Source organism: Herpailurus yagouaroundi, unplaced genomic scaffold (genome assembly GCF_014898765.1).
Source record: "Herpailurus yagouaroundi ecotype Mexico unplaced genomic scaffold, PumYag 100, whole genome shotgun sequence".
In the NCBI taxonomy this organism is placed as follows: Eukaryota; Metazoa; Chordata; class Mammalia; order Carnivora; family Felidae; genus Herpailurus; species Herpailurus yagouaroundi.
In genome coordinates, this window is record NW_024412391.1 from 46846350 (window position 1) to 46852856 (window position 6507).

The window sequence follows — 6507 nt, forward strand, 5'->3', positions numbered from 1 at the left end:
TGGACAGCAACATGCAGAAAAAAGAACCTGGACCTCTTTCTTACACCATACACAAAAATAAACTCAAAATGGATGAAAGACCTCAATGTAAGGCAGGAAGCCATCAAAATCCTTGAAGAGAAAGCAGGCAAAAACCTCTTTGATCTTGGCCACAGCAACTTCTTACTCAACACATCTCTGGAGGCAAGGGAAACCAAAGCAAAAATGAACTACTGGGACCGCATCAAAATGAAAAGCTTCTGCACAATGAAGGAAACAATCAGCAAAACTAAAAGGCAACTGACAGAATGAAAGAAGATATTTGCAAACGACATATCAGATAAAGGGTTAGTATCCAAAATCTATAAAGAACTTATCAAACTCGATACCCAAAAAACAAATAATCCAGTGAAGAAGTGGGCAAAAGACATGAATAAACAGTTCTCCAAGGAAGACATCCAAATGGCCAACCGACACATGAAAAAAATGCTCAACGTCACTTATCATCAGGGAAATACAAACCAAAGCCGCCATGAGATACCACCTCACACCTGTCAGAATGGCTAGCATTAACAACTCAGGCAACAACAGATGTTGGCGAGGATGTGGAGAAAGAGGATCTCTTTTGCATTGTTGGTAGGCACGCAAGCTGGTGCAGCCACTCTGGAAAACAGTATGGAGGTTCCTCAAAAAATTTAAAATAGAACTACCCTACGACCTAGCAATTGTACTACTAGGCATTTATGCAGGGGATACAGGTGTGCTGTTTTGAAGGGGCACATGCACCCCAATGTTTATAGCAGCACTATCAAGAATAGGCAATGTATGGAAAGAGCCCAAATGTCCATCAATGGATGAATGGGTAAAGAAGATGTATAGATAGATAGATAGATAGATAGATAGATAGATAGATAGAGATAGATAGAGATAGATATAGATGATATAGATATAGATATAGATATAGATATAGATATAGATATAGATATACACACACACACACAAAATGGAGTATTACTCGGCAATATATATACACACACAATGGAGTATTACTCAGCAATAAAAAAAATGAAATCTTGCTATTTGCAACTATGTGGATGGACCTAGAGGGTATTATGCTAAGCAAAATTAGTCACAGAAAGACAAATATCATATGACTTCACTCATATGAGTACTTTAAGACACAGAAGAGATGAACACAAGGAAAGGGAAGCAAAATATAATATAAAAATAGAGAGGGGGACAAAATGTAAGAGACTCTTAAATATGGAGAACAAACAGAGGGCTACTGGGAGGGATTGTGGAAGGGGGGATAGGCTAAATGGGTCAGGGGCATTAAGGAATCTACTCCTGAAATCACTGTTGTACTATATGCTAACTAATTTGGATGTAAATCTTAAAAAATAAAAAATTAAAAAAAAAGATTATCTAGTACATGTGCCCCAAACTCTTCTGAAGCTCTTCTGGCCCCTTACTGTCCATGGGGATCTAAAAAGACATATTGGTTACAAAAAAGACAAAGCAGACATATGGTTACAAAAAAGACAAAGCAGAGGTATCTAGGTGGCTCAGTCAGTTAAGTAAGTGACTCTTGGCTTCAGCTCAGGTCATGATCTCATAGTTCATGAGATCAAACCCCACATTGGGCTTTGTGCTGAAAGCACAGAGCCTGCTTGGCATTCTCTCTCTTCTTCTCTCTCTCTCTGCCCATCCCTCTATCTCACTCTCAAAATAAACAAACTTTAAAAAGGAAAAGCAAGTAACATGGTGCCCATGGTGCAATCTCAGGAACCAGAAATACTACATTTGGTCTCCCAATGACATGTCAGGTGATAATTCACTAGGCATTGCATTGGACGCTACTAATGCATGTACAGCTTCACCAGCATAATAGAAGCACTCGCAATCCCAATATGGAGGGTTGCAGAAGGCTCTTAGAAAGCATGATGCCTAAAACCAGTCTGGAAGAAAGAGTTGAAAGTTTCCAGGTGGGTTGGAGAGATGAAAATGAGGGAGATTCAAAACAGTAACTTTAGAGCATGCAAAGTAGAAAGTGAAAATGGAAGTCAGGTCATAAAGAGCCTTGCAGATCATACTGAGAACTTCAGACTTTATTCTGAAGCTACTAGGAAGTCACCAAAGGATGTTAAGAAGTGAAATAGATTTAATTTTAAAAATGAAATCTGATGTTAGTGTGGGAAATGAGTAGGAAGCAGAAAGACCTGTAGTAGGAAAACAGATAGGCAGCAATTGTAGTAATCCAGGTAAGAGGTGATAGTGCTCCAAACTAAGTCAGTGGTGATGGCAAAGAGAGGGTGCATAATAATAATTATAATAGATAATATTTTTGTTTCCTATATGCCAGACACTGTTCCAAGGCCTTTTTACGGGTTAAGTCATTTAAAGTTCATCTAAGCTCTTTCTGTCAGGTTTCTTTATTATTCCAAATTATCAGATGGGGAAAATGAGGCAGGGTCACACAGACAGCAAGCACACAGAGCCAGACTTCCAACTTGGGCAATCTTCTCCAAAGTTCTAACCATCATCCTGTGCTCCTAGGAGATTAATGGAAGGAATTACCAAATTGGTTGTGGAGTTTTGATAGAGGGAGAAGTCAAGGGTTATGTCTAGTCTTGGATAACTGAGTTGATAATGAAGAAAAAGGAATTGCAGAGGATGATGGACTCGTTTGGGAGAACGTGACTTTCACACGCCCACTAGACATCTAAGGAGAGATGTCAAATAGGCAGTTGGCACCTTGGCAGCTGGAGGGAGACTGTGTCTTACTCACATTTAAGTCCTCAGCACCTCAACTGTTAGTAGGTACTTAATAAGTGTGCATTCGATGACTGAAAATTTGGGAGTCATCAACAGAAACTATGAGAGGACTTGTGATCACTCAGGAAAAGAATATAATGTAAGAAGAGAAATGGATCAGTGGTAGATTCTATCTGAGAAAGAACCAACATCTGAGGAGTACACACAGGAAGATCAGCCACAAGGGTGTTCATTCAACGTATTTTAAATCCTCCATCTATAAAATATGGAAAGCAATACTTCCCTCCTTACCTGGTGGTGAGGAAAGGAGGATGACAAGATAGGAAATAGAAAAATTATCAGCATTGATTAAAATTATCAACACTTAGTTTATAACTAAGCATCTAATCTGCTATGAGAAAATACCCAGCAAGACTTCTTTTTTTTTTTTTTTCAACGTTTATTCATTTTGGGGACAGAGAGAGACACAGCATGAACGGGGGAGGGGCAGAGAGAGAGGGAGACACAGAATCGGAAACAGGCTCCAGGCTCTGAGCCATCAGCCCAGAGCCCGACGCAGGGCTCGAACCCACGGACCGCGAGATCGTGACCTGGCTGAAGTCGGACGCTTAACCGACTGCGCCACCCAGGCGCCCCTCAGCAAGACTTCTAAATAAAAGGATGACTTGGACAGTGAAGAACACGAATGAGGGGAGGATAGAGTCTGGCTGGCCAGTGCAAACCTTACCAGGCTCTGCCTATCAGACAAGGCATGACTTGAATCCCACCCCTGTCAGAGACTTTTCCTGCCCACTTCATTTACTGATGGGACCTTGTACAGACACAGCATCCCTGAAAATGTACACTAGCTGGGTTCATTTCAAAGAAAGCCAGGCTACTTCAAATCCATATTTATCTGCAAAAATCCCAAACCAATGATTTCTGGGATACCAGAATTTAGGATAAAATGAAGATTATTGAAAAATATATATACATACATACATACATATTTAAATTTTTTTAATGTTTATTTCTTTTTGAGAGACAGAGAGTGCAAGCGGGGCAGGGGCAGAGAGAGAGGGGAACAGAGGATCCAAAGCAGGCTCTGCACGGACAGCAACAAGTCCGATATAGAACTCAAACACATGAACTGCAAGATTATGACCTCAGCCAAAGTCAGACATGCAACCAACTGAGCCACCCAGATGCCTCTATTGAAATATATTTTTTAAAGGAGTTTGTATTATTTTTAATAATGTTTACTATCCATTCACTGATAAAAAGGTGAACTTGTACTTGATTTTTCCCACAGACACATAATACTTAGTGGCATTCCCACCAATATATAACATCTCTAGACATTTGATTTTATTATTCCTAAGCAGGTAAAGTTTATTACCATCATTTGTTTTTTGTTTTTGTTTTTGTTTTTGTTTTGGGGGGTGTTTTGTTTTGTTTTCCAGAAAGGCTGCATTATTGGAAACTATTCTGACATCATTTTTCAGACCCCGTGGCAGTCTTGGGCCCAGGGATGGGAGTCCTCTTATGACCATGGGGGGGCAGGGGTAGGGTCTCCACACACCAGGGCTCATTTTCCTATGGCTCCTGTGAATGGAAGCTGAGGACTTGATGGAACAGGACTTGATGGTCCCAGGCCCTCCACCGCGGGAAAAGCTCAGGGCATTGCCCTGCATGGCTCCCCCAAAGGCCAACATGACCAGCCCACTGCCACTTCTGCCAGTGGAGTTCACCACAGAGATATTCACACCTCACACACCATCTCTGGCCAAGTGGCTCTCCTTGCCCTCCAGCAGCTTGCAGTAGGTGGTGATCTCAATATCCAGGGCCAACTTGACGTTCATGAGCTCCTGGTACTCACACAGCTGCAGTGCCACGTCCTGCTTGGCTTGCTGCAGGGCAGCCTCTAGCTCCTCCTGCTTGGCATGTGCATCCTTGAGTGCCAGCGCCTCCCCCCCCTCCCCATTCTTCCTCCTTAGCAACAGCAGCCTCCAACATAGCACATTGGTTCTTTATATTGTTGATATCAGTCTGCAGCCTCTGAATCTCACAGTTCATCTCCAGAGTCTCCATTGGGGTTTTCCAGAGGTCATCCTTGTGCTTCCTGGCCTGGGCCTGGAGGGTCTCAAACTCGGTCTGGTACCAGGCCTCAGCCTCAGCCTGGGTGCATACTTGGCCTTTATCTCCGTTATGATGCCATCCAGGTCCATGGACAGCACCACAGATGTGTCCAAGATCTGGGAGTGCCTACTCTGGCTCAGACAAGGTCTTGAAGAAGTTGATCTCACCATTCAGGGCATCCACCTTGGCCTCCACCTCCACCTTGTTCATGTGGAAGGAATTCACATCCTTTTCAGCAGCACCAACTCATTCTCAATAGCCATTCAACAGTTAATTTCAACCTCCTACTTGTCTTAAAGTCTTCCACAACATCCTGCATGTTTCAAAGATCTGCCTCCAGGTGGCCCCCATCCAGCTGCAGCAACTCAAGCTGCCTCCACAGGCCAGCAATGTGGGCCTCAAAGGTGTCATGGAAATGGCTGCTCTAGGCTGACTTCTGCTCCTACAGCAGGGCCTGCTTGGTCTCCAGCAGCTTGTTCTGTTGCTCCAGAAACCACACCTCATCAATGAAGGAGACAAACTTGTTGTTGAGGGTCTTGATCTGCTTGTGCTCCTCCTGGTACATCTGCTGGATAGAAGGGCCGATGTCCACCTGCAGCAGAGCCAAGCAGACTCTGATTGATGGTGACCTCACAGATCTCAGTGCCAACTGGACACCTGTAGGCTGAGAACAGGGCTATGCATGGCCAAGAGGCACCCAGACCATAAAAGTGGCTGTTGCTGAAGTTTCTGGGGCTAAGGAGCTCAGGTGCACCTGGGTGGCCCACCCCAATAAAGTGATGGAACTGGAGCTGAAGACCTGGGAGCTTAAGTATGTAGACATGCTGGCTGGACCAGGCTGGACATAGTGGCAGGTACAAGGGAGCCGAACTCCCTTACCATCATTTGTAATGGGTCAGTCAGATGCAGAGTTGTCAGATATACCAAATAAAAAACAAGATGCCCAGTTAAATTTGAAATTTAGATAAATAATTTTTAGTACAAGTATGTCCCAAACGTTACATGGCCTGACATGTACATAGAACTAGACATCCTATATTTTATTTGGATAGCTATTCTAATAGCTATGATCTTCTTTTTGTAGGATTCATAACATGAATCTGTCTCAGAGATTTGAAGCCCTCTGGTGTGGCAGATAAAAGAGTTCTATCCTTGCTGGTTAGGGACTAGGTCTGCTGAGGTGAGAGCAGGCTGGGTGGCTGGTTCATATATAAGATGCAGCCTGGATCTCTGGTTCTCCATATTCACTTCTCTTCTGAGCTCTCAAACCTACCAGGAAATCCCAAAACTCTGACAAAGAAATAGGTTGGACAACTTGAACATCAACTCTGAGGGTAATAACAACTCCTTTTTTACATTTGTATTCCATGCTGAATTCCCCTTTTCTACTTTTAGCTTTATTTACCTTTATTTTCTGTTTTGCTTCAATTCTCTGAGAATTCCCTGAACTGGTGAAAAGTTCTCTAACTGTGGACCCAGCAGAGTGGCCATTGTGAAACTAAAGAGAAGCTGATCCTGTGCTCAGTCCACAGACAGACAAAACTTTGCTTCTCACTACACCCAGATGTAGATATAGATAGATATAGATTAGATATAGATATAGATATAGATATAGATATAGATATAGATATAGAT

General features: G+C 42.8%; 1 pseudogene; it reads right to left on the minus strand.

Moving 5' to 3' along the window:
• Nucleotides 1-3995: 3995 nt before the first annotated feature.
• Nucleotides 3996-5772, minus strand: LOC121028017 (keratin, type II cytoskeletal 7-like; annotated as a pseudogene).
• Between the last annotated feature and the right edge of the window lie 735 nt (nucleotides 5773-6507).